At 43.6% G+C, this 13,596-nt stretch overlaps 1 protein-coding gene across 1 annotated transcript in view; it reads right to left on the bottom strand.

Annotated features, from left to right (window-relative positions):
- NAGA (alpha-N-acetylgalactosaminidase) overlaps positions 1 to 13,596 on the bottom strand; it is a 55,504-nt gene that overhangs the window by 17,168 nt on the left and 24,740 nt on the right. The gene's annotated exons all lie outside the window — the stretch shown is intronic.

Raw genomic sequence — 13,596 nt, 5'->3', positions numbered from 1 at the left:
CATACTTAGGCGTAGATGTGAATGCTATGCTGCATAATTTGGCATTATTTATCAGTAAAAAAACAACTAGTAGACCTGCATGCCTACAGCCCACCCATGTTAACCTTGTGCCCACCCAAAAAATCAATTCTGGCTACGCCACTGTTGTGTACTGAAAAAAACCCAAAAAAGAATCTTGGGCACACTGGCAAGCGTCATCAGCAGAAAGTCTGCAGTGTAGTTCACGCATGCTTTTAATAACTGTGCTGGTGGACCTACGGATGCCAGCAAAAGTACTTTTCTGAACCAGCAGATGCGTGCAGGAATAGGGTTAATGCGTATCCCATGGTGCACTAGATGTTATCACCTATTAAAACACTACAGGAAGGACACATCATCACTTACAATAGTCACTTTTGTCACCATACTACACTCACCCACCCAGCAGAACTTTGATCTGAACATCACAACTACACATGCTCTGCCTTAATATATTCCCAACAATCTCCCCTCCGTTCTTATTTTATTCCATTCAATATCTTTAGTTTTATCACAATCCAATATCACTCAAATGTGTAAATTATTTTTCTCAAAAATAATTCTCATGGATATTATCCATAATGCCAAATTCAACACTTCTTTATAAGAACAAACATTTTTAAAGATGGAGTAGGGAGGATTCATATACGGGTGATACGCCATTACTCCATTGTAATGTGCTGCTTTGTTATAATCATTAACCAACCTCCTCCACCTTTTATATGTGATTTTTTTATATCTATTTTTCTTTTTTTTCAGTGTGCCACACTCTTAAAAATTCTATCAGTGTTGAAGCAATCATTAAAAACAATATTCAATTTGTGAATTTACTGTGTTTGAAAAAAAAACCTTTTCTGTTTGTAACACTACTAAATGGCGCTGACCTATGTCAAATTATTCTTGTTTCTAATTTCGACTAATTGCTTAAGCTTCCATAAATTTCACCATATCATGCTTCTCTACACAAAGTTGTTATGTGTCACTTTCACCATCAACCAACTTATCTGTCCTGACTTGTTGTTCCCGACCGACTTATCTGTCCAGATTTGTTGTTCCCAAAATCTGGACAGATAAGTCGGTCGGGAACAACATCTGCTCCCAAAATCTGGACAGATAAGTCGGTCGGGAACAACAAGTCGGGACAGATAAGTTGGTTGACGGAGGGAACGGGCAACGCGCGCAGGGTTTGGCGCCCGCAAGGTGCACAAATGTTCACCCCCTTGCACGCGCTGACCCCAGATTTTAAAAGATACGCGCGTATCTATTAAAATCCGGTGTACTCTTGTTTGCGCTGGGTGCGCGAACAAAAGTACGCGCTTGTGTATTTTTTTTAAATCTGCCCCTATATGTACTAAGATATCATCTGCGAATGCTGAGGGTTTAAAAGCTAGTTCATTGCGATTCCCAAAAGGAATTCTTTCTATAACATTATTTTCCTTAATTCTTTTTAACAGTTACTCTAAAACTAAAACAAACAATAAAGGGGATAGAGGGCAACCCTGCCACATTCTCCTCTGCAGTTCAAATGTCTCCAACTGTGACCCATTAGCTAAAATAGAGGCTACTGGTCTATTACAGAGCACCTTTGCCACTTTAAGGAAATAGGCTATGTCCACAGCCTGCAGAACCTTAAACATAAATTGCCAATCTACCAGGTCGAATGCTTTCTCCGCATCAAAACTTAAAAATAGTGAAGGTAGTTTTCGATTACAACTAATTTCTATGGAAGCTCCTCCCTTTTATAAACCCCACTTGTTCCTTACCTTACCAATCCCCTTTATAAACCCCACTTGTTCCTTACCTTACAATCAACTCTGGTAAATATTGGCCCAATCTATCAGCCATGATCTTGCCCAGTAATTTCACCTCAAAATTTAGTGGGGAAATTGGCCTATATGACTCGGCCGCCTTGGGATCACTGCCTGATTTAGGTAATATAGTCACAAAGGCCATATTCGGTAAGTAGGGGAAGCAGCCTCCATTGACCAAGGTATCATACATTTCTCCCAGAGGTACTAAAATACGCTCACTCATGATCTTAAAAAAACTCTCTCGAGTATCCATTGGGGCCCGGAGTCTTAAGATTCTTTGCTTGCTTAATTCCCTCTTGAATTTCCTCTAATTGAATCCTTTTGAATGTTTGTCAGTCTAGGTAAATTAGTAGCACTAGATATTCCTCAACAGATGTGGCATCAACCGGCGATGCCGTATACAGCTTCTCATAGAATGCCTTGAGGATATTGCATATGGCAGCAGTGTAATTAGCAATCCTACCTTGGTCATTTTTCAAGGCCTTAATAAATCTAGGCCCCCTCCCCCCCAAGTCCGAGTTAGGTTGGCCAACATTTTTCCAGACTTATTGCCACTTTGGTAACATTTTGCTTTATAGTATGACAGAGATTTTTGTGCCTGCTGATGTAGTAAAGAGTTAAGTATGGTCTGAAGTTCTAAAAATTGATTCTTATTGGCTTGAGTGGGATTGTGTTCACAAATTCTCTTGGCCCTTTGTAACCTTTTTTCCAAATGTAATATTTCTTTAGCCATAGCTCTCTTCTATTCCACTACAAAAGAGATTATGTCACTTCGTAGCACCGCTTTAGTGATCTTCCAGAACAATATGGGTTTCTCCCTGTGAGCAACATTAAATTGTGACTATTCATCCCATTTATGAAGCAGATACGTATGGAAATTTTTATCTATATATAAATAACTAGGGAACTTCCTCATCATTTTGGATTCCCTGGGTTGGAAACCCTCTATATCCACCCAAACCATGGCATGGTCGGAAATCTCAATCGGCCCCATCCCCACTTTTACCACCCTAGATAAATGCTGACTACAGATAAATAGGTAGTCTAGGCAGGAGAATGTGCCATGCGCCCTAGAAAGGTGTGTATGCTCTCTAACCATTGGAGATAGCATTCTCCAGCCATCAATTAAATCCAAATTGTGGCAAACATAGGAGACTCCCTGAGTTTTATGATCCCATAACAAATCTTTACCCAAAGATCTATCTAAGGTGGGATCTAACAAGCAATTAAAATCCCCTCCACCCATCAGCAGACCTTCAGGCCAATACAATAAACCCATGTGGAAAACAGGCGCTCAGTGTTGAGCGTCCACTTTCCTAATGCGCACAGAGCCATCTCTCCTGGGCGGGCGATAGAATATTTAAATGAGAGCTCGCGCTCCCAAGGAGGCACTAGGGACAAATGTGCACCCCTAGTGCCTCCTTGGCAGTGGGCGCCCAGGAGAGGTGGCTGTCAGGTGGCTGTCAGCAGGTTAGGAAAACGGATGCTCAATTTTATGAGTGTCTGTTTTCCTAACCTGACCACTGGCACACTTTAAAAAAAATATTTTTTAAACCTTTTTGTTCCTCTGACTTAATATCGCCATGCATTTGCATGTGATGAGCGCTAATAGCTTCGTGGGGGGTTGGACACGTGTTTTGGATGCGCTAATCTTCTTATGGTATAAGGGGTTGTGGTCGTGCATCCAAAACCCGTGTCCAACTGCAGGTTAAATAGTACACTCAGCTGAGCGTGCTGTATTGATTCAGCCTGTTTGAGTAGCACTGGCCAATAGTTTAACTAGGTTAGTAAAAAAGGAATGTGTATAAGAGTTAGGACATTACAGACTGTTCCCAACTGACTAAATAAAACCCCAATTACCAAAAGAAATCGCCCTTCTGGATTCGTCACTACCCGCTGAACTTGGAAGGGGATGTCTTTCCCTATCAAAATAACTACACCTGCTGTCTTATTAGCTGACTGAGAGGAATATACCTCCTCCATCCACATTTGACACAGCTTCTTATGCTTGACTTCAGTCAAGCGCGTTTCCTGTAAAAATGCCATGTGCACCTTCTGGCACCTCAATGCTTGTGTTGCACCCGTCGGTCGCAGACGACTGCGACCTTTGTTGCTCACCTCCTTTTTTCCTGCACCAGTGATTCTCGGATGAATGGCGGCCTCCGCCTCTGCCTGCCGCTCTCATCGGCGTTCCCAGGATGGCATGGGCGATCCCATCTGCCATCTTGAATCGGGGATTACCTAAGGCACGCGCGCGCCAGGCCCCGTCTTATGCACATTATGGCGGGAACCTCGGGGACGTCCCCCTCTGTATGACGTCACCCGCCAGCGTATACTTAAACCATCCGGCCTGTGCATCCTACAAGTTAGCAAGGACTTCCTTCCTGCTTAATTCCACTCCTCTTGGAGACGCTTTGCTATTGCTATGGTGAACTCGTTCCTGACCCTGAGACTTGAACACTTTAGGTGCCTGCTCCTCGGAGGCCTTGTCGCGTTCCAGCTATCCACTCCTCGGAGGGCCTTCCTGTCTGGAGATTCATCTACGAATGCTCAGGACGTGTCTTGCTTCAGCTTCATGAGTACACCTTCATCTGCTGCCGGAACCTCCGGTGTACCCCGTGCCACGGGCCATTACCATGCTCATCTTAGCAACCTTCCATCTACACTAGAGTGAGTGTCATCATCTACCCAGCTCTGCTGACCTCCTGCACCTCTCTTGCCAACTACAGCGTGATCCTCAGCGAACCCCGAGCTGCAGGCCACTACTGGATCCATCTGAGAGGTGATCCACCTGAAGGAGGACTTCCCCGGCATACCCCGCTCTGCAGGCCACTACCGGGGATATCATCACTGGACAACCTTACTACTCTGGACTGTGTCTCTTCCCCCTCTTGGTGGGTATTTCCTCTACATTCCAGTACAATAAAGCACATTCTGTGTCCATCTCAGCTGAGGCCATGCCTATCGTAGTGAGTCCCCACAGGGCTCCTCCCTGTGGGTGGAGACAGCTCTCACTATGATCCAGGGTCCACAACCATACCAAATTATAATAGCTTGTAGGATTTTATAACGCTTATAAACTGAACCTATCCAAGAAACATTCTAGAAAGCACATCTAATGGATGTTAGAGACATTATCTTAGCCCTTCACATTTTGTGGCTTGAGACTCACACTCAGTCTCTTCACCACTTGGACCGAGCTTCCCAGCCTAAACTCGGAACCATACCTCACAAACTGTGGATTTTAGCCAAAAGAACTTCATTCAAAAATGGGAAGAAGGATCCAACAGAAGAAAATAGGATAATGCATAAACGTTGGCAAGATAAATGTAAGACATTGATAAGACAGGCTAAGAGAGAATTTGAAAAGAAGTTGGCCATAGAGGCAAAAACTCACAGTAAAAGCTTTTTAAAATATATCCAAAGCAGAAAGCCTGTGAGGGAGTCAGTTGGACCGTTAGATGATCGAGGGGTTAAAGGGGCACTTAGAGAAGATAAGGCCATCGCGGAAAGATTAAATGATTTCTTTGCTTCTGCGTTTACTGAAGAGGATGTTGGAGAAGGTTTTCATGGGTAATAATTCAGATGGACTGAAACAAATCACGGTGAACCTAGAAGAGGTGGTAGACCTGACTGACAAACTGAAGAGTAGTAAATCACCTGGACCGGATGGTATATACCCCAGAGTTCTGAAGGAACTATAAAATGAAATTTCAGACCTATTAGTAAAAATTTGTAACCTATCATTAAAATCATCCATTGTACCTGAAGACTGGAGGATAGCTAATGTAACCCCAATATTTAAAAAGGGTTCCAGGGGAGATCCAGGAAACTACAGACCAGTTAGCCTGACTTCAGTGCCAGGAAAAATAGTGGAAAGTGTTCTAAACATCAAAATCACAGAACATATAGAAAGACATAGTTTAATGGAACAAAGTCAGGATGGCTTTACCTAAGGCAAGTCTTGCCTCACAAATCTGCTTCACTTTTTTGAAGGAGTTAATAAACATGTGGATAAAGGTGAACCGGTAGATGTAGTGTACTTGGATTTTCAGAAGGCGTTTGACAAAGTTCCTCATGAGAGGCTTCTAGGAAAAGTAAAAAGTCATGGTATAGGTTGCGATGTCCTTTTGTGGATTACAAACTGGCTAAAAGACAGGAAACAGAGAGTAGGATTAAATGGACAATTTTCTCAGTGGAAGGAAGTGGGCAGTAGAGTGCCTCAGGGATCTGTATTGGGACCCTTACTTTTCAATATATTTAAAAATGATCTGGAAAGAAATATGACGAGTGAGGTAATCAAATTTGCAGATGATACAAAATTGTTCAGAGTAGTTAAATCACAAGCAGATTGTGATAAATTGAAGGAAGACCTTGTGAGACTGGAAAATTGGGCATCAAAATGGCAGATGAAATTTAATGTGGATAAGTGCAAGGTGATGCATATAGGGAAAAATAACCCATGCCATAGTTACACAATGTTAGGTTCCATATTAGGTGCTACCACCCAAGAAAGAGATCTAGGCGTCAAAGTGGATAACACATTGAAATCGTTGGTTCAGTGTGCTGTGGCAGTCAAAAAAGCAAACAGAATGTTGGGAATTATTAGAAAGGGAATGATGAATAAAACGGAAAATGTCATAATGCCTCTGTATCGCTCCATGGTGAGACCACTCCTTGAATACTGTGTACAATTCTGGTCGCCGCATCTCAAAAAAGATATAATTGCGATGGAGAAAGTACAGAGAAGGGTTACCAAAATGATAAGGGGAATGGAACAGCTCCCCTATGAGGAAAGACTAAAGAGGTTAGGACTTTTCAGCTTGGAGAAGAGACGGCTGAGGGGGGATATGATAGAGGTGTTTAAAATCATGAGAGGTCTAGAACGGGTAGATGTGAATTGGTTATTTCGGATAAAAGAAAGACTAGGGGGCACTCCATGAAGTTAGCATGTGGCACATTTAAGACTAATCGGAGAAAGCTCTTTTTTACTCAACGCACAACTAAACTCTGGAATTTGTTGCCAGAGGATGTGGTTAGTGCAGTTAGTGTAGCTGTGTTTAAAAAAGGATTGGATAAGTTCTTGGAGGAGAAGTCCATTACCTGCTATTAATTAAGTTGACTTAGAAAATAGCCACTGCTATTACTAGCAACGGTAACATGGAATAGACTTAGTTTTTGGGTACTTGCCAGGTTCTTATGGCCTGGATTGGCCACTGTTGGAAACAGGATGTTGGGCTTGATGGACCCTTGATCTGACCCTGTATGGCATGTTCTTATATTCTTATGTTCGTACCCTTTGGAAAGAAGCCCAGCTGGTTCCTACTCCCCTTGCATCCCTCCATCCCTACCTCATTCCCAACCCTCTTTTCCAGTAATACCTTCCCAAAGCTCAAAATCTTGCTTACCCATATGTCCAACCCCTCATCCTCTGATTGATACTTACCCAACCTGTCTTTTGAAACCTCCCATACATAGGGCAAAAGACTGTCGTCTACGTGTAAGATCCCCTCCTTCCATTGAACATCGACTCACACACTGAAATACAAGAAACAAGAAAAAAAAAAAGTCTTTTAAACGTCTTTTCACACTGCGTCCATCACTTGATATCCGGACAATAAGAATCTCGCCTCCAGTCCGTACTTCCATCTTCTGGCTCCACCCGGAAGTCCAAATTCTTCAAAACTGGGCAACAAAGACCCATTGCTTATATGTCTCATTGACTGTCTCACCACACAGTCTAGTGCTTGACTACCTTGAGCCAAGGTGATCTCAATGAAATTTCCGAGACTGACTTTCGTGTAGCAAATGAACTCTGCAAAATTTGTCTACTCGGCCTTCTGCTTCTCTTCTGTTTTCCTTTGTAAGTTCAGGAAAAAATAGCTGAGAACATCCAAAGTTTACACTGATCTGACTATAAAAAGCAAAACTGGAGAGCTACTTAAACAAACAATGAAACTCCACCAGGCAACAATATTCGCACTGCAGGCTAGCAACTTTTCAGCTGGTATTCGCTAAAAAGAAATTTAAAAAAGCCCAAGTTGTTGGGAATTGCAGCAAAAATGTGAACATCTTCTCTGTTAAACAGGCACAAATTGGCATGAAAGTTTTTCTTTGGGCAGCCACCACTGCAGAATAATCGGGGAAAATTAAAATTGGCTCCCCATCGTATATCACATTCCGATTCTTCTGATAGGCCTACTATATGTCCATCTTATGTGCCAAATTTAGTAACTTAGCAATTACTGGCTGGAGTCTAGATCATTGCCCATATTGAGGTCCTAAGCGGTGAGCCCTTTCAATATGAAGAACACCAAGCTGCTGCGGATCTAACTGGAGCGTTCGTGGCAGCCATTCTTCTAATACTTCCACAAGATCGCTGTCCCGAATACTTTCTGGCAAGCAATAAATCTAAGATTTCCTGTCCAGGATCTATTTTCCAAATGGTCCAATTTAGCAGCTTGCTGCTCGTGATCTCTTTTAAATGCCGCGAACTCCGCCTCTAATTTGGGTACCCGATCATCTAAATCTGAGACCCATGATTCCACTTCCTGAATACGCTTCGTGGAGCCACCCAATCATGTAAATATTTAGTCAAATTTATTATAGATTTTTTTCAAATTTAACTTCCAATGCAACCACTACCATAGCTGCTACATCTTCGCCCCTAGGGCTGTGATCTGGTGGGGAAGGCAGCGCCCTCGAAGAAGCCACCATTCTAGAACTCATTGCCCCGGTCCTGTCTTTTTCTTTCCACTGTGGCTTTGAGGCTATTAATCTGCCAAAAAAGAATGATCCGCTTCAGATGGGCAGGTAATCTGACTCAATATTAATGGAGCTTAACACCAAAGATGGGAGGAGGATACCCAGAGCTGATCAGGCACACATACTATCACTCCATCACATCACGTGGTCTCTGTCTGATTAAGAGAGTTTGATCAAGCTGCATGTAATGGGAACTGCATGGTTGTGGATGTACTCTGGTTCAGACTTACACAGATCTGAAGTAGGAGTATATGTTCATGTGTGAAGGCTGCCAGAGAAAGGCAGAGTGAAAAGAATGGGTTAGCAGCTGGATTGTGATGGGTGGAGGGAGGATGACAACTGGATTGATGAGGGGGAGAAAGAGAGGCTGTCGGCTGGTTTGGACAAAGAGAGGAAGAGACTGGAAGCTAGATGGAGATAGGGAGAAAGGAGGAAACAAGCAGATGGGTGGTGGAGGATGTTAGTGACAGGGAGGGAAGACGACAAGGGCAGCAACAGCTCCTGGTGTGAGGATCAGCAGAAGAAATGGGAGGAAAAGAAAACTGAGGAAGGGGATGACAGAATGGAGGGAAGCAGAGGAGGTGAGTGAAGAAGGGAAAGAAAACCTGGCAAAGGAGAAAAGGAGAGACTAGAATAGTGGGGGCAAGCAGGACAAATTGAGAACCAGATGGAAATGGAGAAGTAGGCTGCAGTAAGGGAGAGTGGAGTAAGCGATGTACAGGTCATAAGGAGGCCTAGCCAGAGTGTGGGCTGCATAACTGGGCAGGCTCTCTGGAGCAAGCATGCAGGGAAGGGGGGAATCAGATTGGTGGGGAGGGGTAAAGGGAAAGAACGAATAGGAAGGAAAAGCAAATTTAAAAAATAATCAAAGGGGGATGGAGGGACAATGGGCTCCAGTCCCAGAGGCATAGCAGCAGGGGCCCTAAGGGAAAGTTAGGAGGAAGGGAGAGGTGGGGAGCACAGTATCAGCAGAGAGGGCAGAGAGACCATCACTGGCGGATAGCATTTGGAGAGGCTGAACTCAATTCCTCAACTTTTGTCTTTCCCATGGCATCTCACACCCACTGCACATCACCGATAGGGGAGTAACTGAGTTTTTAGTCCATTTGAGGAAGACATGTGACTCCAGGTCACAAGCGGGGATGCACCTGTCTGGTGTTAGTTTTTTTTTGCTAGGCTTTGGGACAGCGAGTGCATTCAAAATTCCTTTATAATTAAAAGATTATTGGAGGGTTGGCAAAATCAGAAGCCCATAGTGGTGGACAAAAGAAGGCTGGTCTCACTCGCTATATTAAAAGTACTAGTTAAGGTGCTTCCATCATTAGTTTGGGACCACTTTGAAGTTAAATTATAAACTGTGACATTCTCTTTGATGTTTTTTGTTGCATTCAGAATTAGTGAATTGGTAGCTCGGGCTGCGGCTCTGGTTTTGCAGCAGAGGATTTAAGAGCTAGCCTCCACATATACCAAATTCTGCTCAGAAGGTTGGAAACTGACCGATGCGCAATAGACAAGTGGGTTACTTTGCATCTTGCTAACATAGCTGCTATTTTTCCTGTTAGGGCAACTAATAAATATGTAAATATTAGGCCCCAAGATGCAGGTCCCTTCCTTAGACATCGAGATGGGTCTGCATTATCCAGATTCCAGTTCTCGAGTATATTGCATAAGGGGTTTGCTTCTATTGGTGAAGAACCGAGCGCATTCAACACAAACTGATTTAGAATTGGGGCGGCTTCCTTTGCAATCTATAAAGGATTAGGTGAGGAACAGATCAAATCAGCAGAAGGTGGTAGCTGAGTAGACATAAATCTTATGTACATGGCGCTCAATGCTAGCCTGAGTTCCAAATTTGTCCCAGCTATTAGGGCACATGCAGATGGATCCTGTTCAATTAATGTTTTCCTGTGCTTTCACTGCAGACATGGCCCCTGCTACGGTGAAAGTCTTATGGAGTGCGAGTCATTATTTCATATACTGGGAACACATTAGAGTTAAGGGAAAAAAAGTCATAGAGAACAGATGGGATTATTGCAGGACGAGGCCACCTTTTTTTTTTGGTTAGGACATAAAGGAATGAGATGGGGGCCAGATCATATCCACTAACCTTCAGCATGCCAGATAGATGATAATCATGTCAGGCCGTGGCAGCTATCTAAGTGGCAATGATTTGGTTATGGCAAAAATACAGACCCCATTATCAACATTAAAAGAGACGTGACATTTATGAAGTCACTTTGGTCAGTAAGATCCATCAAAGGAGTTGAAAAAAAAAAAAAAAAGCAGAAAGAAGCTGAATAAAGAAGTGGGCACATGGATCAGGGCATTAGGGGGTTAAATGAAGAGATCTGCACTGAGTGCATGGGTTTTTTATAGATCCAATGGGGTGCGCTTGTCAGAGGAGAGCATGGACTTCTTTATCCTCTCGCTGCAAAGGGCCACAGAAGCGCTAGTGGGTTGAGTGGGAGTCCTTGCCATGGGGGCCCTCACTGGCACAAAAGTGGGAGATTAGTTTAGCAGTACTGGGGGACCTAGGTGCCAGTGGGAAAGGGGCATCTGGGTCTGTTGGTACCAATGGTTGGCAGGTAATGCTGGGGGGCCCCCAGGTGCCAGTTAAAGGTGCCACCTTTAACTGGCACCCATGGCAAGGACTAGCAACTCCTTACTTGGTCCCCAACTCCCACTCAACCCACTAGCGCTTCTGTGGCCCTTTGCAGCGAGAGGATAAAGAAGTCCATGCTCTCCTCTGACAAGCGCACCCCATTGGATTTTTCCGTTTTTATTTTATTTTTCCTGGGAACTTCAATGTTATAGCAAAAATAATCCATGGAAAAATGACTTTTCCGCTGATTTTTCTCCTGTGTGTTATAACCAAGTCTTTGGTGCACTAATTTTTGTTACAACATTGAAATTCCAAGGGAAAAAAAAATATAAACTGAAAGCAAAGGTCCCTAATGTTAAGTTTGCTCACCTGTAAATAGGGTTCTTTGTAGACAGCTTGATGAATCAGAAATAACACCTGGGTGATGTCATCCAACAGCACCGACACGGATCCAGCTCTCAGAGTTAAGTAAAAGTCTTACTGAGCGTGCGTGGGTGTTCCCGTGCTGTGCGCTTCCTCGTGAGCCCCTCAATCTCTTCAAGAGATTTAAGCTTTAGCGAGGCAGTTGATTCCCCAGGGAGGTGGGCAGGTATTAAGCATGGCTGATTCATCCTACTGTTTATGAAGGACCCTGTTTACAGATAAGCAAACTTGCTTTTCCCCATCAACAAGCAGGCATGAATCAGCCATTAGAAGTGGGGAAACTCAAGCTAAGGCTTGCATGTACTTAAAGACAACTGAGCCCCACCAGATGGAGAGCCAGACTACTGGATTAAGAGGCTACATAGAACTGCTGGTCCAAAATTACTGTCTCCTTGGGACATGTTGTCCAGGCAGCAGTGGGAAATGATTATGGGAATAAATGACTGTGTAGTAGCTTTTCATATCTCTTCAACAGAAGTGTTTCTGAGATGAGCCACTGAAGTTGACATGGCTCTCATTTGGTAAGTCTTAACAGGGTCTGTAATTGGTAAACCTGCCAGCGCATAAAAGTGTGCTACACAGTCTGCTAGCCAATTAGACAAGTTGGTTTGACAAGTGCCTTTCCCAGTCTGTTGGGATCAAAGGAACACAAACAGTTGAGAATCTTGTTGGTGAGGTTAAATCCTCTGTTGGTAATATGCCAGGAGTCTCTTACAAAAGTAAAGAGCCCATCCTTCTCTGTGCACATGTGGTCCTGGAAAGAAAATAGGCAGCACAATTGCTTGGTTAATGCTGGAACTCAGATACCACGTCTGGAAGGAACTTAGGATGAATTCGTAGAACAACCTTGTTGTAAAAAAAAACAAAACTGCAGGTGTGGTGAATATGAAACTAGAGCCTGCAATTCACTTACTTTCGGGCCCGTGCAGCAAAGTGCGCTCAGGCGGAGCGCACTGTTAGCCCCCGTTTGGCCGCATGTTTTCGACACGCTATTTTTACTCCTTATTCAGTAAGGGGTAATAGCACATGGAAAACGCGCGGCCAATCCTCCCCCCCCCCCCCCTGAAACTAATAGCGCCCGCAACATGCAAATGCACGCTGATGGGCCTATTAGTCATTCCTGTGTGATACAGAAAGTAAAATGTGCAGCAAAGCTGCACATTTTACAATCTCTTACATTTTACAATCTCTTACAATTTTACATTTTACAATCTCTTACAATTTTCTAACAATCTCTTAGAATTACAAATATGCGCACATTTTTTGCCAAAAAAGGGGCGGGGAAAGGGTGCAGTCAGGGCGGGGCTTGGGTGATCCTGGACTTTTGAATGAAACCAGCATTTAAGTATTTATGCGCACAAGCACGTGCCGGGGTCCCCTACCGCATAACCTTACTTCTGCTATGGATGGCATGTAAGTCATAAAACAAAAAAAACTAAGCAAGTTAGCGGGGTTTTAAGGGTTGGAGCTAACAGGGTAAAAGGGAGCCTATTTAACTAGGGAATTAAGTCCTATCCTTTACTTGGGCCAACTGGGAACGAACTGGGGAAACTGGTAATTGCGTCCACGCGCGTGTCTCTTACAATCCCCTCACGTACGGGGTAGAGGTGGCATTTGCATGCACAAGCACACGTCCATATAAAATTGTGCACAGATAAAATAGGCACATATAGCCTATTTTATCCCATGGTGTATTTACGGACATATTTTATAAAATGGCCACATCCATTGGCACAAGCCGGCATATGCATGTACACCGGAGCAGCCGTTTAAAAGTTACCATCACTTCTTAGGAAAATCAATAATACAATCAGAATTACAAATTCTTGCAAGCAATGGGACACAACCAGGACTGGATCAGCCTGTTTGGTCAACCTGTGGTCAGTTGGCAATCCTAGGTCTGCTACATCCCATGCTCCTCTCGCCTCTCCAAAATCTCACCATTTCAGTTTTTTAAATAATGTGCCTCTGAGGCGA

Source organism: Rhinatrema bivittatum, chromosome 2 (genome assembly GCF_901001135.1).
Source record: "Rhinatrema bivittatum chromosome 2, aRhiBiv1.1, whole genome shotgun sequence".
NCBI lineage: Eukaryota > Metazoa > Chordata > Amphibia > Gymnophiona > Rhinatrematidae > Rhinatrema > Rhinatrema bivittatum.
The sequence above is the reverse complement of the archived record's forward strand: the minus strand, read 5'-3'. Positions and strand labels throughout refer to the sequence as shown.